General features: G+C 41.3%; 1 protein-coding gene across 1 annotated transcript in view; it reads left to right on the plus strand.

The window, feature by feature from the left end:
- The first annotated feature begins 934 nt into the window (after positions 1–934).
- Positions 935–19,465, plus strand: part of LOC139691235 (myb-like protein X) — a 38,845-nt gene continuing 20,314 nt past the window's right edge. Inside the window, exon 1 of the mRNA XM_071588980.1 lies at positions 935–1,043. The gene's annotated coding sequence lies outside the window, so the exon portion shown is untranslated. The remainder of the gene's footprint in view (positions 1,044–19,465) is intronic.

Raw genomic sequence — 19,465 nt, forward strand, 5'->3', positions numbered from 1 at the left:
TCCGGCACCTACAATTACGCTATTAAATTGTACACGCACACGGAAGGAGTGGTTCACTGGGAAAAATCGGTCAAAAAATTTTTTCCATCATAAATTAAAATGCGCTTTGCAACGTCGTTCAGCGATATATCACCATCGGAACTTCGCGACTAAAGCCCTCTGCATTTTAAAGTTCCTTTTCTACTTGATTTTAAGTCTGCAAAGCCTTTGTACGCTCCCTATGATATTCCATTCCGTCGGAATCTTAAAGCGCGCTCTTTATCCGCAGTCCACCTCCCTGAAGCGAAGGGTGAAACTCCCTAAGGAGCCCAATTCTCGTGAAAAGTGTCTCACACATTGTTACGTCAGTTGGGAGTTAAAAATAGTGGGCGCGTGTTTCGTTGATGACGCAAAGTGGCAGGGGAGTTCGTAAAAACAGACCACGGTAGTCAGGTCAGTAACAGAGCTGTCAGGCGATGAAAATATCGTTCGAAGCCCTCTTCAGGCATCGATGCAGTGTTTGCTCCAGAACTAATTGCTTAGGTGCGATATGACCTTAGCCCTTGGTGAACCCAAGAACAGACTCTCATTATTAAGTCGTAAAAAAATTACAATAGCATTACTTACGAGTGTCAGATTTTTTTTGAGTCTCTAATAAGCGATGTACCTGCGAGGTCATTACGATAGCTTTCAAAAGGAAGTAGATGAACATTGATTATTTCCATGCGCCCGCCTCATGGGAAATGGGATAAATGCCCTTTGGGTATAAAAAAAGTACGAGGGATAATAAATTGTTTTCCTTGGACAGAGAAGGTGGTGGGAGTTAGGGCGTACAAGGTGGGGAGGTTGGGGGAGAGACGAGATAGCGTATTCTTGGCCAAGTGGGATGCATCCCAAAACGTCACAATGGACGCTTCTTCTCGGGGAGCCTTCGGACGTCAGAGAATCGATCAGACTCCTTGGCGATAGACGCAGACTTTAGTCGCCTACGCCCCCGGTCCATGCGCATAGAGGAACTACCAACGGACATCAACGGCAGGAAATACGGAAAGCAACCAATAAAGGTGAGTTCCGTGTATTAAAAAGTGAGTGAATAATTTTTCCCAACAGTCACGGCGAAGACACGAAGAAAAATATATCTTTCCCATTCACATTCCCGCGCTAAAAACATAGTTATCCGTCATTCTATGTTCATTCTGTGCCCTAAGTATTAATAAGTCTTCAACTTTTTAAGAATTTTTTTAAGAAAAAAGCTATTTATTTGAGCCAGGACTCATTCATTGCAAAACTCGAGTCGAATAATACCAAGACTCCAATTGCGTGTATTTATTTACGTACTCCGCTACGATCACCGAGGAAAGGTTTTCGATGGGATAAAATTCCACGGGGGGTGCGGGACTTGGGGAAACCCCGCAACACGCGTCGTCGGAGGAAGGCATTTGTGGTCGACGCGAGGGAGGAGTTTGATGGGACTTCCGGCCGTTGCTCGACGGCCGGGTCGTCGGTTGGTGTGCCCGGCGAGCGCCTGCGGGCCGCGTCGTTGGGGAGGGAGGGTGAGGAAAGGGGGGCCTGGCCTCGCGAGGGCGCCAGTGCTCGCCGGCGGTTGGAGAGCGCGGTCCTTGGCGGGGTGCGCGTGCAGCTGTTAGGGACATTAACGTGTTGCTGTGGAGTGCAGGAGTGACGTGCCCTCATCCTCACGCTCTCCCGCAAGCCTCCATATGAGTGGGCGATGTTTTAGGTGGTAGCCACGAGAAAAGGAAAGAATAAGTATGTGCATGGGAAATGCGTTTCAATCGAATACTGTTTATCTCTTTTATTGTTATTGCCGCGAATTTTGCGATGGAAATACGACTCTTTTGCCCTATGTATTTCCGGTGGTTCATGTGTCGGTATCTTTCAGCTGTCTCACCGACGTAGAAGTGCTGCGGGGATAGAGCGATTAACTCAACTTCGGAAGTATTTGATCCTGCGATTGATACCCCATCAAGAGGTTTGATTTAGTGTTGAGCCTCCCTATTTGAAGAGGTCCCCAAAACAGGTTTTATACCCTTTGCGTGTGGTTTTGTGTCCTTTCTTAGTGGTTTGCGCGTACCGAGAGTTTTTATCTGCCCATTGTTCTGACAAAATGGACGAGATGGCAGTACATGACTCGAACTACGCCAAGCACTTATAAAGGGCCACTCACGTCTTCAACCATTCGTGGGGGACTCTCGCTGGTAGGCATTCCCGTCAGATGAATTGTTGAAAAATGACAAATGGAGGTGAGGTAATGTTTTAAGTTTGTCCAATCGCGTTCAGAGTACGCGGGGAATATTTGGAATCCGTTGGTGGAAGTATTAATTTTGGAATTAAATCAAATTCAATGAGGATATGCCAAAAAATTCTGGCGGAAAATATTTAACAGTTCAAGTGTAAACAGATGTATGAGTATTCTTAGGTGGGTGTCCCTTCAGCCCCGTTATGAGGAAAATTACTGCCACGGATAGAGCTAGACAGACGATTCCCCCTCGCCAATATCACGATCGTAGCGAAACCAAGATTGAAAAATTGAAGATTCATAATAGAAGCTCGAAGATTTATAATGGCCTTGCTTCTTCTTCTTCTATCGCTTTAATTAATGCTTATTAAAACAAATCAATACTTGTATTCAATTGTTTCTGGTTCAACTTTGTGGAATTTCATGTTCGTTAAATGAAGAACACAATGCATTTATCCGCTGTTCTTTATTTATTGAAATCAACAATTCCCTAAAAATAAAATAAAGTTTGAGGCGGGCATATCCTTATAGTGACGCCTTGCACGCAATGATTTACATATAATAGATGCCTCATTTTCCATATTCTTCCAACCAATCAACTAATCCCATTTATCTTAATGTTTTAAAAATTTTTAACCGTCCCATCGCTTAAACTTTGACGCACACAAAAAAATCGTTTTTGTCTTCTACTCATTTGGAGTGTAATGTCATTTTCATATCCGTCACAATCGTGAGCAGATTAAGATTTGCTAGCATCAAGCGCATGTGATCAATGAAACTGTTCAGTTTAAGGAAGACGCGTGACTTGAGAAAAAGTAAAGGAACGCGACGAAATCGATAGTTTCTATATCCATTAGGATACCTTGAAAGCCACGCAATGGTGTACGGCAGGGGGTACAATGACAAAGGAAAGATGGGTGCAATTAAAAAATAGGTTCAAAGAATTAGATTCAGAATGGTGACTTCCAAGTAGCTACCACCATGCATTGTTTATGGAAAAAATGAGTACTTGTATCTATTACTTGAGGCTCTAATTGCTTTAATCTTCATTATGATTGAGGGCCGGTGAGAAAATATATGGTGGGCTACGAATAATTTATTCGAATTGATGCACAAAACACCCGCGCTAATATATTTATAATTTTCATTTGACGGTAAATCTTTTTCCCTATAAATATTTCAAACCAGGTTTGCTTGTGATTACAGTAAACACTTTTATGGCCCATCGTAATCGTCACGTAGATTGGTCATTACTCCTTAAATCCTTTGGTCTCATATTTTGGCTCATACGTATTTCGAAAAACCAGGAAAACAACTTCATTAATTTTTGTTGAGTAAAATCACAACCAGCTTCATTTAGGAAGAAAAATTCACTCCATAATATAGTATGCCCTCCTGAATTTTATAATTTATTTGACTTTCCTTAAGCACAACACATTTTGTATTCAGCGTTTTCAAAGTTAGACTGTTTGATTTTATTATAAAATTCTTAGCTCTCAACAAGAGCTAAATTAATTTAAATTTTAGCTTACAAATAAAACCTAAGTAGGCATCGCTAAAAAATAGATAAATACACCCGATTGCGTAGACTTGAGCCGAATGCAAAGATCCTTTTGAAATTGTGGGAATATCACTGCAATACATAGTTATGCATTTTCTATAGCTTTCTTTAGGAATTTAATGCAGCCATTGCCAACTAAAAAGTTAAAAAAATTGAAAGGAAAGCACATGTAGGCACCTGTTATTAGTCCATTTGAAATAGCTCACAGGGAAACATGGAACTCTACTCTAGCCACAAGTGAAACCGTGCATCTGTTACAGATTGTCTTTACGCGCTTATTACTATCCTTTTACGGCAGTCGGCAAGTGCGACACAAAAAGTTTAATAGGCGCTTGAGTCTCATCCCAGTGCTGCAGGAATTGTGCTACCGCACTACACCAATGCCTGGTTAAAGATTTGAGCACGCACATCGCGGGCTGGTCGACGACCGCATTGCCCCCCGAGCGACCCGCCTCTGCCTGATGCCTTCTTTTAGGCGACCCGCTAAAAAATAACCCTTCCCTCCAAACATGACAAACGGAAATTCTTCTGCCTCCCCGGAACTGTTCTCTTATGAAGCAGTTACGCTTGTAGGATGCATATCCTCCGACTTGAGTGCCGACTCAAATTTCTTCGTGGACAGATATCCAATGAGATATGTAAAACCCTCATTAAAACCTCCTCATTAACGCACTTTTTGGGAGTTTCAGTCCTGACTTCTTGGCTTCATCCCGTTAACCTCGCCACACGCGACAGTTGGCAAATAAACCGAGACGTTCAACGACTCTCGCTATCGCCCGGGGGCGCGGGTGGGGGGGGGGGGCTCATGCGAACGAAGGGTGGGGGAGGGCGCGGAGTGGGGCGACAGTTCCCCCACTCCTCGCAAACCTGCCCTTCTGCCGCTTGATCCCGCTTCCTGTACGCAGGAAAAGGGAAAAGAGAATGCTTGAGAGCTGAACATTTTCCCAAACCTTATTTGTATAGCCGCTAAATACTATAAATAAATTACCTTGATGTGTACCTAAAATTGAAATTCAACAGCATATTCGTCGATACTCCTCTTGAAACAATGAATAAATAGAACTGCTCGTTCTGCGAGCATAAATCATTTTACCTGATACTAAGTTAGTTGCTCTTATATAATTTTTATGGTTTTTAATTGTCCGCTATGGAATTTTATTAACAAAAGTAATAGAACAGTCCATATACGCGTAATACGTGAATTATAACCATTTTCAGCGATAAAATTCCAGCCGAACTCTTCGGAGGAGAGGAGTGGGATTGGATGCCTAGCACGGAATATTCTAGTTAAATATACATACATTAAAAACCCTCAAAGCTGAGCTGACTTTACTCACCATCGAAGACGTCGAAAATACATTTCTCTCCGTAGCATATTGCATAAATACGGGGATTTAAAAATGATGGATTTTATGATTGGCCGGGTGAGAAAGCAGTTAAGCAAGTATGTCAGTTTTGTGATTCCGACTAAAAAAAACTCTTAATTGGAGTAAAATAAATACATATACCATAAGCTTAAAAAAATAATACAGAACATCAGTACACATGTAGACAATTGGATTTTATATGCATGAAGAACGAAAACCAAAAGTATGATTAATAATTTATGGTTAGATTTAAAATAATTCTCATTGTGTTTTAAAATGAATCAAAAAAGTTAATTAGTTCGTTTGAAGCCTTTTGAACTAAGTTAGGCACTATTAATGAACATATCAGACACACATTCATTTCTTTCCCTGTGATAAATTACTGTGCGAAGTGACAGTTGATCTTCCGATTTTTTGCGCAAATGTTGAGGTCTTGAAATGTATGGTGAAAATTATAAATGCGTTTACAAACACGTCAGATTACCTCCTCTAAAAGGCGGCCGTCGTGTCTAACTGATGGGACTCGGAATTAGATCTGTCACTCGTTCGCGCGTTTCTAGGGTGGGAGTTAAAATATAGTATCAAGGTACCCAATGAAATATGCATTTCCTTTAGGTCTTTTTAAACCTCTCTAAAACGTGTCCATACTAATTTTATTGATTGTAGAATCATCAATATGGAAATTGTGATACTCGCCAGAGGCATAGCGGTTTATTTAGAATGAATGAGAGAAGCAGACCGCGAAGTTTCCTAAATCGGAACCCAAATTATCAACTCGTGGTTAAATGGTAAGAGTCAATAACTCAATCGCGACGAATTTTTGATTAAAGAAAAGAAAAATCCAGCACTGCCAAAGAGGGAGGATGGAACACGTAAAAAGTAAGTATGCATCGCTCTGATTCGGGGATCGACATGGTAAAGTTCAATTCGAAAAAATTAAGCAGCCAATTTATCTGGCATACGTTTCATCAAACGAATATTGGGGAGAAGGTCGCATGAAAACGCAAAGAGGTACTTATGTTCTATTTCCCATTAGGAGGGCGTGACCGACTCACTGAATTCGCCTGACGTTTGGGCCCCGCCGCAGAAAGAGTCAATACAGGAATTAAACGCGAACTATTAAAAAAAGGATACGAATCTGATTGGAAGGAAAGTACCTCACTTTGTCTGAAAATTTTTGCATTGCGAAGACCCCTCGTTAAGCAAATATTTCATACAAGAACATACCTAATGGACAAACTATTGATAAAAAATTTGCAGTTTAATGATGGCATCGCAGAAATAAGTAGATAACGATCACAATTAGTGATTTTCACCGACTGTGGCTCTATTCGCAAAGGAATATATACACGAAGTATGTACAAAATGAACATGACTGACATTCATATTTGTCTAGACAGAAAATCGAGCACAATAGTGTAAATGCCTAGGCGCAACCCCAGTGAACTATCGTGAATAATTTAAGATCGAGCTCTTGAACCTATCCCGTGGCACTCTCAAATATTTTGGAGGTAGCATAATAGACAATTGCAGATCGCAAGCCGGCCTTTTTACGGGGTACGTAAGGATTTTTAAAAATAACTCGTTGATAAATGACACATATACTAGACGTATTCCAGTCGTCCATTGTTTAACAACAGGGTCCTCTTCGTGAAAACACGAATACTGAAGAAAAGTTTGCCCGAAATGCCTACCGAGAAGGTACGTACTCCGCTCTTAAAAAGTGAAGCTCGAATTTCCAGTCAAATGGGGGTGACTTCAGTTGAGCCCGGACGAAAAAAGGAATGAAGAGACCAATTAACAAAGCATTCTTGGCACGATGCAAAACCTGGCACATGGGATGAAGTCCTCAAAAATAGAGTTTGTGGGATGGGGAGGTTAGGAGGGGATGAGGGGTGAGAGAGGTCTGGCGAGTCTTAAATACACCGTCCGGTAATCTAAAAGTGCATTTAGGTCTGTCGACAAAAGTACTTCACAGGAACTCTGGTCACTTCTCCCGGAGTAAAGATCTCAGCGGAGGCCCACTGCCAAGAGGCCCTTGAGGGAACTCCTTAAATGCGGAATCGCCTCCTCCAGATGAACTTAACCCATTGTTTGTTTCAGTATTTCAGGTCAAATTGAAATGGACCCATAAAATGTAACATATGGGCCACTTCAGCTCCTTCCTATGGATTCTAAACGCCTTTTGGCATCCCTCAAAGCCAGCTGCGATCCCACTCCGAACCAAAGTGGAACGTGGTCCAATTTTTTTGCCATAATTTCAATAATCATCTACTTGCCTTAAAACGTATACATTATCAGTTTACAGGTTTCTCATTTTGAGTGGAATATATTACGAAGAGGAGAAGATTCGAAATTGGAGGACCGGGAAAAGTGTAGGTAAACCGTTGCTAATTGTAACACGCATATGGTAATTACATCTTTTATATACTGATAGTTTCGCTCCCTGCACAGTCAACCATCATAAAAACTCACGCATTAAACTGAGCATACTCTTAGACTTGCGCGACTCAAGCGTAGAGATCATCTCACGCAAAACTATTGCAGGGAATAAGCATTCGTAAAGGCCGTGTCACTGAGGTAAAGGAGGGTCTATTGAGTTGATTGCTAGTGGTGAACTCTTGGTCTATATTTTTAGTGACTCCTGAGATCTATTATGGCGACCTGCATTTTACATAACTTCAGCGATACTTAATGAACCCCGGAACCTTCACTGGACCCATTAGCAATGAACGGCAGCATTCTTGTATCAAATCTTGTGCCGAATCTATTAATTCAAGTTGAGTGAGTTCCTTTTCAATGAAAAACGTGTGCAATTTGGGAGAGGGTGGCGTTTAGTTAAGTTTTCTTTAATGAGATAAAATGCATTTGCTCCCTACCCTAATCCAAACATGCCACTAAAATGCTTACGCACTGCGGAATGACTCACGTACGTAAATCAATAAGTGTTTCTCTAATATGGATGATAAATATTGAGGGTTTAGTACGTACGTATCACTCAAAATTCGTCAATGTTTGTGACAAATGTGGGATAACTTAATAACTGCGCCTTCGGCTTGTCACTGTCACTACACTGCCCTGAAGACTGACTTACCCCGACAGAAATTTCCCTTATTAAAAGAAGTGAATATAGTTAATGCATTAATGAGTCCTTTTTTCAACCAAAAAACGATATTATTACTTCATAGTGTAAAAAATTAACTTTAAATACGGATGGCTTGTAAATGATTCGTCAAAATTATTGCCTAATACCATAGCCTTAAATATTATATCTCTTCATCCTCCTTCCCCCACATACGACGCCACATTGATTAATTACGCAATCTCTGCACGGGGATGCAAAAAAATTAATAATTTCCCCCTTAGGAATAATTGCATTCATTTTACATATTGCGCCGATAAAATTGCACTCAGATGAACAGAGCAGTCAGAGTACGGAGATATGGGATTAATTCACACAGACTTGAAAATGGAAAGAACTTCAAGAAGGCAATTCAAAAGTTTTTTATGGAGCACCGTCGCGAATTTCGAATGCCGATCAGCCATAGTTCAGTCGTTCCGATGGGAAATCGGTGTGTGATCTTTAACTTGAAAATGGCCCCGGAGACAAGAAATTCAAGTGACTCAAACCAAAGCTCAAGGTCTCAAGTTACCAAGTTAGGCGCATTCCATCTTTAAACCATCCTCAAAACTTACTTGACAGCTTGAAGTAAATATTAGCAGCTTCCATTTAAGCATTTGATCGACAGCCAGTTAATATATCTGTTGGGTTGAACTTTTGAGACGTAAATATCTGTTTGGATGATGCCTTTTACATAAATGACCCAGTCAGTGTCGCTGTTTCTCCGCAAAACTGAGCAATCTCGACCGAAAGCTGCAAGAACCAAAGTGACCAATCAGGAGCCTCCCAGATCATACATATATCATGGAAATGGAATTGGTGAGGGGTATAAAATTTCTTTCTCGGGGATGAAATGATGTCCTCTATCGCGTATACATTTTATCTTTCCTTACATCGGTTCGGAGTAGCTGAGAAAGGATGCCGGAAAAGAAAAAGGCAGCTGGAAGTGGTGGCCCATTTCTTCAGGTAGAGGAAAGGAACCGAAAATACCCAAGGCTTGCGAATTCTCGTCCAAAGGGTAGCTTGTCTGGGGAAATTCTTAATGACGAAAGTGTTTAAATATCATTAAGTTAGCCATGATTATAGTTTTTTACTATTCACTTTTGCTCTGGGGTTGCATGACCAATAATACATCTTAAATTCAAGGAAAGGGACTTGACTTGCCTGAATTACCGATATGACCTTAAGCAAATATCGTTACCCCTAACTTTGTTTCCTTTAAATTTATAAAATGTATACATGTGTTTTCACAACTACTCCACCGCAAGAGCACCTGCTAAAATATTCGCCGTCTCTTCGCACTTCTTTCTGCATTACAGATACTCCCTGTACCCTGCAGTGCCCTGTAATCCTGTAATGCATCCTTCCCATCCTCCTTACTCCCCGTTCCCTGACATGCGTACCCACGGCGAAACTTTTGACAATTGCTAAAAAGTATCTGTTATTTCCTCCTTCCCAGAAACAGCCACACCAATCCAATGAAGTGCCCTAGAATTGGCTTGCATCTGCCAATTGGAACCCTGTCGATCTCCTGGATTAATCCTTTCCTATCCCTTTGCCCACCTTTCTCTCCTGTTCTCTCAAAATCTAATTACCCATAAAATATGCCCCTCTCTTTAGCCTTACCCCCCGATGCCCCCTCTCCTTCCTATCTTCCCGTCAGTTACTTCTCGCACTCTGATAAAGGTGGCTGGAGCCAATACCAGTGAGTTCTTTTAATTTTCATTTATCTTTTTTTAAATACTTTTTATAACAGTATCTACATACAAGGTGTGATCAAAAAAAGAAAGGACTGATTTTACTTGACTTTACCTGACTTTAACTTGTTTATTTCGACGGATACAGCTTAATCAAACTTGTCGCCCTCAAAGTACATGCCCTGGCTGACGACACACCTTTGTCAACGTTTCTTTCAGCTTTCAAACCCTGCCTGGTAAGCCACCTTAGGGATCCTCTTCAGGTCCGCCGTACAATTAGTTTTAATGTTCGCAATAGAGTCGAATCGGCGCCCTTTCAAGGTTCATTTTAACTTTGGAAACAAAAAAAGTGTGATGTAGCCACGTCTGGAGAGTAGGGTGGTTGCGAGATCACGGAAGTTCCGGTTCTAGCGAAAAACTCTGTTCATCAGTCAGCACCCGCGGGACGAATTTTGATTTGACGCGCGTCATGCCCAAAATGTCTGTCAAAATTGTCTGACAGGATGCAAAACTAATTTTCACTTCCCCGGCTATCTCCCTAGCAGTTAAACGGCGATTTGCCCGCACCAAATAGTACACCACTCTGACATGGTTGGGGTCTGTCGAAGTGGAAGGCCGCCCCGTTCGCGAATCTTCATCTGTCGAGGTTCTGACCGATTTAAAACGACTGCACCACTCAAAACACTGGCTTCGACTCATAGGTTCAATAACAAAGGCTTGCTAAATCATTTCAAATGTCTCCGTAGCACTTTTACCAAGTTTGCAACAAAATTTCACGCACACACGCTGTTCCTCTAGCTCCTTAATTGCTGTCGTTGCACGCGGCGAAAAACAGGCCAAGACACGTACCGCTGCTGCTGCGTAACGACTCAACGTAAACAAATGAAACACCTCTCGTTTTAGTCGTCAGATATGTCGCTAGATGGCGCACTGTGTCTCAATTCGATCCGTTGAACGGTTTACGCAGAATAAAATCAGTCTGGTTCTTTCTTGATCACATGTATGCATATGCGTGCAAATTTTGGTGACATCAAAAAGGTGTAATCTCTTCGTGCCCATGCATGAACTCAGTGAGCAATTCTAGACGTTTACCTGATGATGACGTCCGTTGTATGTTATAATGTATAAGTGGAGAGTACATAGTGTCTTCATCATTTATTTCACAATGATGTCAATCACGTCTAACCCACAACCGGTTGCATTAATGAAATTGAGGTCATAGATCAAGCCTAAAGAGGTAAAATAGACTCGGCCAAAACTTTTAAGACGTGCGTCTAGCGACAAGTGTTATCAGAGTAACTAGGATAGAAGCCTAATCAGTTACCAATATCTCAAGCCGAACCTAAACAACTACAGGATACACGAGGATTGCTTTTTATATCGATTACACAGATTATTCCACCCTCCTCAGATAATATGAGAATTGACTCGCTCATTGAAATTGATATTAATTATTCTATTAGGCATTATGAATAAAACAAAACTAAGGTTAAACACCCATGAATAAAAAATTCATAAACTCACCAAAAGTAATAGCATGTGCGATGTCATATCGGTTTCATAGCCATTTTTTTCTTTTACGAATTCTTTGCGTAACAAAGTCGCAAATCCTTCAAACGATGTCGTTCAAGGAAAGTTAACTGACACTTCTGCCCCAAGCAACACCGTGGTAACGCCCCATGCATTCGGTTCCCCTGAACTGAGTTCCGATTTATTCTTGTGAAAAAAATTAAGCCCGGAGTTTTACTTGGAGGCATCTAAAAAATTTCATGGGGACAAAAGAATTCGAAAACAACCACTGAGCAAAAGGTTAAGCGAAACTCCAATGCGCTAGGTCATGGGTCTCAGGGGTGAGACCCGAAGGAAAGATCCCTCCCGCCCGCTTACACACTTATATTTAGCATTGTTCAGCCGCCACCACGCTAAGCTGGAAAACAACTGAGGAGCAGCGAGAAGCGGATCTTCACCCCGAGATGAAACGAAAACTCGTTGTAACTTCTACTTTCTCGTCGACGGAGATTTGTATTCGCGTTGGAAAACGATCACAGGGTTTAATATACATGACCAAGTAGATCTTTTTTCATTCATGATAGGTTACGGCTTGGCAAAATGCCTTCACGGGTATAATTTACAATGATATTTTTTCAAGATCAATTAGGAAAAAAGAACATATTGACGTGTGGCTTTTATTGAGTTTATTTGATCTTTAATGTAGATTGCGCTAAACATAAAAATAATTTTTGAACTCACGTTGAGACTTTGATTCGAAAATCAGGTCACAAAATATATCTTACAAAGCGCAACCTCTCACAGCACTACAAGTAACCTTAATTTGCAAAACTTCAGCAGAAATGAGCAAAAATATGTCATTACGCTTCCTAGGCATGCGCTACGCCTGACATTTTAGCATTAGATTTTTGCAGCATAATATAATATCCTATATACTTCAACAAGTTTAAGACTTGCTGCGCTAGTTCAATTTTTTCAAGTATCTAGTTAATGATTCAGACCCTTAAAATCAATTCTTTACGTGAGCCTTTGAACCCTGTCTGTCCTTCGGCATACCGGCGTTTGTAACATTGAAAACGTGATGGCAACATGAAAACGCAAAGTTTTTAACCTCTAGGTAATCCAACTATTCATTGGCTCAAGGACCGGTAATAATTATGATGATGATGTATAATAGTTTGACGGTTTTAGTTTTAAATGCTGTAATTGATCTTCCTTAAGTGCCTGAATGACTACCTGGAGAGGGTCTGAAAATTAGACGTTACAAAGACGCACCAACATTGCAGGATAGTCGTCACTCGACGTTTAGCCGTCATGTTAAGGATCGGGACGTCGGCTCATTTCTGCGTAAAAATATGAAATAATTTGGTTCTCTAGTTTTATTTTTTCCCGCCCTGAGCCCTCAGGGTCGTTAATACGTTATTCAGTTAAAAGGCTGCTGGTGTCTTGTCGTTTAAAACCAGGGCTGAAATGAAGTGATGTTGACTTAAGAGTCTACCTAGAGCTGAAAACTGCCCATTTTTTTAATTTTTGCAAACTTTCACACCTACCTGTCGTCAATTAATTGTGCTCTCAGATAGGCTGTGGAGAGACTTGATATGTGGAGAAAAAACTGTGGCTTGGAAACGATAAAAGCGCTATCCAATATAGGTAACCTCTACCACGATGTTGAAATTTTGGGCCACTTTAGGAATCTTAAGATAACACGTCATGTGTATTACATTCCTATTTTAAAAACTTTTAAACTTAAAATGGCAGCTTTTGGGCAAGTAGCATTTTGGGTCTCGAAAAATATGCTCGATCCATTCTATTGTTATGTATCCGATGTTCCACTTCAATTTTCTGTAACTTTTCATTTCAACGGAGCGGAAAATCCTCATCCAATCCCTCAACGCGCAAGTCGGGTTTCCTAAGACTGTGACTGAATCCACATTATATTTTTTTAAACGACAAATGAAAATCCCCCCATTGTCTATTTCCGTCGGCGATCCCCCAGAAACCGACCGCGTCACCTCTGATTCCTGGAGAGGCCTCTCCATACCGTGTCACCAACGCGGAAGTTTTTCCCAAGCATGGGAATTTATCACTGTAAACAACCCGTTACGGAAGGAGGGAGGACTCAAAATGACGGCGTGAGGAAAGGTTAGGGTTGACGCGGGCATATATCTTCAGTGCGTTTCAATCTGAGGGGCAAGAATGGTTTTGAAATACATTCATGAGGAAACTGGTTAGTGATGTTGCGACAGCTAGTCAGAAAGTGGTCTGAAAGTAGCTACAGAAAGACTTACCTCAAGACAAACCGGAGAACCTGTTGAATACATTAAGACTGTGGTTCCAAGCATGTAAATCATATACTCAAAATGTTTTCGCACCCTTAACAGCAAACAATTAAATTATATTAAGATTTATAAATTTATGATTTAATTATAAACACTTTAGATTGATTCCCTCCCCATTGACAAAGACTTTGAAGCAGTGGAAGAGTTTGTGCGCTCTTACCCAGACAAAAGGTAGCCAGCGAAGCGTTTGCTCCTCAGTGAGACGGCCGCAAAGTCGTCTGATACAAGTGGGGTGCCTATATGAGGGATGCTAAAAGTACTTACTAGTGAGGAGGGCAATGGGAAACCACTACATTTAACTGTCCCATCAGCACAATTTACCTATTCTAAATTTCTTTGAATTGTTAAATTGAAGTGTTAAAAATTCCGGTAGTGATTTAGATCAAAATGATCATAGCAGTTGGGTCATAAGAAGAAAAATTACACTAGGCAAACAAGCCTTCGCAAGGAGAAGGATATTAATGATAGGGGTGTGGAGTCAGGATGTGATGAAAAGACTCCTTAAAACTTCCATAAGGAGTGTGGTGTGGTACGGCGCGGAAACGTGGTCGTTTCAGCAACATGGTAGGCATACATTATAGGACTTTGAAATTTGGGTGTGGAGAAGGATGGAAAAGGTATCTGGACAGACAGAAAAGCAAACGAAGAAGTGCTGGGCATAATGGGGGAAAAGAAGTGATTGCTGGGAGAAATCCAAAGGAGATAGGAAACATGGATGCAGAGAATTTTGATTGGCAATGGGATGTTAAAGACTGTGATGGAGAGCAGAACATTCGGTAAATGAGGAATAGGTAGGAGTAGGATAGGCATTTTGGACGGAATAAAGGGAGGAATGAAGTATGCGGCATTGAGGGGCTTACTGTAGTGTCCCATTTCAGGTTGTGATTTGCTTGCTAGGAGAGGCTGTAATGCATTGCTTCAGAGTTCTATAGACTGTATTCATCCAAAACCTACCTTTAACGGTAGAACACCAAAAATAAAAATAGATTGGGTTAACCCAGACGCATTAGTTCAAGAACTATGACAGCTCCGGTTCGAGTCATCTTTGATGTTACGAACGAAAGTTATTTGAAGTTGGTAAATATCGGTTTAATATCTTGCAACGGTTAATGATACTCTCACCATCTAATCTAATTGACTAATCCTAGGAAAACGGCAGAGTGCATAGTCAAGAGGGAATTTGACCCGGCGACCATTGGGGGGCCTGAATAGTATTTTACGTGGAGCTCTGGCTTAACTCAATCGGTTAAAAACTAGAAGGGAACGATAAAATACTTGGGACTTTAACATTCTTTGTATTTGACCATCGACACCGCCTCGTACAACGTGCGTCACATTCCACATCAACACTGAGTTCCATTTATTCGTGGAAGGAATTGTTTCCGAAGAAACTTTCGAGGTATTTAGTAAGACGAAGTTCACGCATGGGGAGAAAATGTTTGCCAGTAACTTTGGGGACGGGGTCCAGTTAATCGGCGAGGAAAGCTTGAGCGCCGGTTGGATCGGCCCACCCGAAGCTCTCGACCGTGATGGACGAGTCGCTCGAAAGACTTACGGCCACCAGCATCCATTTACCGCGCCTTATATTTGCCCCGCGAGGAGTTGCGGCCCGGTCGTGCGTTTGAAGTATTTGCGTGTACGCGACAGGCGTGATTTCGTCGGAACATCGTTCATCTCCCGCCGGCCTCTCGCGAGGGGAGCGGCGATCCATCGCCCTTGGCCCGAGCCCGCGTTGACGGGGAAACCGTTGACAAAGCGCACAATGAGAGCATCCGACTCAGGCTGCCCAGGCTTCCGCCCCGGTAAGCTCTCGGAGGGGAGGCGATGCCACTGAGGGATGGAGGACTGAATCGAAACCATTGATGCGGCCGCATGGATACACCCGAAGTATATCGATCTGATATTGAATGATTCACAATAATCGATGCTGTACGAATCAAATATTGTATGTATTGCATCGAGTATCAATATGAAAGACCAATTTATTTCCCTGACCCTTCTGTCGCATTTATATTTGTCAAGAAGAGATAACATTTAAAACAGTTATCTATAGCTCATTTAGTTTTTAAAATACCTGATTAAGTTATATTATCAAAACATTATATGATTCAGCTTAAGAACACAATTAATATTAATAAAATACATGCATTGCATAGGGGATAGATTTTTCATGAAAGTGAAATATTTTTGGAAGCAAAGAATCATAATTTAATGAGTTGAAACTTTGTCTTGAAACATTTACGGAAATTTCCATACATATGGTGGCTTGGGCGTAAATTAAATGTACCCGAAACAGTGTCTGAATACCACGTATCTCCATTCAGTGAACCTAGGAACGACAAATTTTGCCGATTTGCCCAGTCAGACTGCTTTATGGCCTGACTGCGCAAGCATTGGAAGGGCTTGCACGTTAGATGAAGTATCCAGATGAAGCCATCGATATTGGGGAAACATCCGATACGACAATTCCTTAATGATCATCGAATGAATATTGTCGATGCGGTATCGTATCGATGCATATCGGCTTTCCCCCACCCCACCTTACGTGACGCGAGCATTCATCCGTCGCCAGCCTGCTTACCCTCCCCCTGCTTTCCGCTGCCTACCCTTCCCCCGCCCCCCCAAGAAGACGCCCGATCTAAAATTAATCTTCTCCGAAGAAGCGCCACGTCTCCGTGGGCGGGAAATCCTCTCCCCCTGCCCGCCCTCCGTCTCCACCATACCTCCACCACCCAACCGGGCCCTCCTCCAAGCCCTCAAGACAATGGCCGCGGCGAGGAACTGTCGGAATCCACTTCCATGGCTATTTCCGACGCCTGGTTTATAGGGTCCGAAAATAATGTCGAGCTTGCTCATTATTCTCGCGATTCGTAATGGATATCTGCAGGGACAACCCGTCAACTGCTCCCCCACTATTTTTCCTCCGCATGAGGAGGAAAATAACTTATATTTTAATTTTTTCATTCATGTCCGACGCATTTCTTGTCTTCATTCACATTTTATCCTCGCTCCGCGATGATATCAGCTGGAGAATGGAACGTTTAGTGAGGATGATGTGCTGGGGAAGGGCGCAAATTGCGAATATTTCACAGCAGAAATCATCAGAAACCCGAAAATAATCATTATATCGAATGACCTTTGATTCAAAATATCGAATGAACTTTTGTTGCAAATTTGTAGGCACCATGATATCAATAATCATAATTGAGGAAAGAGGAGGGAATTTGAATCAATAAAATGAAAGTGATACTGGGAATCTAAACACTTGAATGTGATAAAAGTGCACACTTAATTTATGGATAACGTAAAATTTAATTTACATTAGGCGATCATATCAAAATGGCTCATTTGCACGAAATGGAGTGGAATTTTATGACAGATATTACTCTGGGGCGTAGTAAAATACGGTAAAAATGAAGACAGCAGTCTTTATAGAAATCGCATTCATCATGAGTGCTCTTTAGATTTACGATATGAAATTGTAAAACCACTAATTTACAACGCAGTAAATATTGTACAGATTAGGTAGAAATTGAAGAGCCAAAGTTAATTATTTGATTGTTCAACAGTAGTTGCGATGCCATGGTTCTTCGTGTTCGGAAATAGACTTCATAAGTTCTCTAAAATAACTTTTTAATATAATATCGACCATTGTAAATCACATCCCATGAAATGTGGCCGAGGGCATTGTTGTAACAGAGTGATCGCAACTAAACGAGTCCGTATTTATACATGTAGCAGAGTTTTACAATGAATCTGGTGTGTCTCAAATGACGTAACTATTCAAGTAATATTTTATCCAAATGCTTACATTTGCAAAAATAGACTTACACAAATGACACTTTAGCCAGAATAATTAGACCAACTCGTCTCCGTCAATATCATTTCCTTGCGGTTTTCTGTACTTAATAATACATCTACGACCTATATCCGGTAATCAAGAATGTCTCGTTGCATTACCAAACCTGCATGAGTATCAAATATACAAGAGGAATGAGCAAATGAGAATGTATTTTCCCTCACAAATGGGAAAATAATCTCATTTACTCGAAGGCCAAATTGACGAAAACGACCGCAGTATTGGATGTCATGTTTTCTACAATTCTCAAGAGATCCGATTTGTCGGTAGCATTTAGGTCCAGCTGTAAACAAATTTCATTTTCTGAATCAATTTTTTTCTCTCGAGACACATTTTACTGGTATCCCCATCCTTAATAAGAACACAGTTTGTAACTATCCGCGCAGGATGAAAGAATTTTCTTTATTCCTCCGACCACATCTGCACACGTTTCTTTCAATTGAGAAGGAAATAAACACTTCCGTTTATTTGATTCCCACCACCCTTCATCGCACGATTCAAATATATATTTCAGTCAATTTATCCAAAAAAGGTATTGTAAAATTATATCAAACTCTACTAATATACATCTACATCTGTCAACTACCCCACAAACCGTTGTAATGACGCGGGGTAGTGGGTGTAAGGTCACCAGCCATACTACATCTATTCCAATACTTCTATAAAACACATGGAACCCCGTGATCTCTTGGCGGAGCAAGTGGAAGGGGGCGGCTAAACACACCATTCATGCAATAATCGTTACACAGATTACAATTGTTATCCGGTTAGTGACTACTCTTCTAACTACACTGAAAACACAATTAAGAAATCCCAGGAAAAAGGATGGGCTTGCATCTCACTCATGCAGGGCGCACAGTTCACAAATGAATTAGATATATAACTTCATTTGCACGACACACCACCACCCGGCTCAAAGGCGCGTGGCGTGGTGCGTTAGGACGGCAGCCATTAAGGGAGTTGAGGGGGAATGTAAGTTGTATGTTCCGAAATAAATCCGCCAATGGCCACCCCATTCCGTCTCATTGTGTCCCCCGTGGGTTTTGGTCGCGAATAGTGTGCGGAGAAAAAGAATACTTGAATCAATCCGTTCGGCAGCCTATTCCTCTTATTTTGTGACAGTTTTCTATCCTTTAAATGATGTAACCTTAAGGGAAAACTCCAGTCCTCAATGTCGTCAGTTAGCAAGCTCTTCGTGCTAAAACTATCTAAAACTTCAAAACATATGTTCCATTTCAGCCTTTTTGTTTTGAATACGACGAAAACCTAGTATTATTATGTTCATCTTCTTGACCTGAACTCTCTTTACTTGTAATTTTACTTTAACTTGCTCCCCATGCGTATTATTGGGAGGGGTGTCGCTCCCGTTACTTTCTCTACTGAAAAGTCTTAAGATAATTTCCTTATCATTTATTTCTCCCGAAGAAGATCTACACTCTGAACTAACAAATACGCTAAACTCTCGTAGTATGTTTGTTTATCTTACATGCTACCATCTGCGATGCCTCGTTCGTACCCGTGTAATGGACTCCCTAACGATTGAGAGGCTCCCAACACAATGAAAGGACAGGCCACAAGTTATTAAAATCCACTCCAACAACCAGACAAAAATTTCCCAATTTACTATTTAACCCTTCTTTCCGGTTTCAAAATATCTTAAGACCGTCAGCTCGAGGCACAATTGAATAAATGCTTAAATTTACGGGGACTTCAAACTGCGCCCCGACCCTCTTCACCTTCGAATTCAGGTTCTTGGAGAATGGAATCCAATAATCA

Source organism: Hetaerina americana, unplaced genomic scaffold (assembly GCF_022747635.1).
Source record: "Hetaerina americana unplaced genomic scaffold, ioHetAmer1.1.p SCAF_31, whole genome shotgun sequence".
NCBI lineage: Eukaryota > Metazoa > Arthropoda > Insecta > Odonata > Calopterygidae > Hetaerina > Hetaerina americana.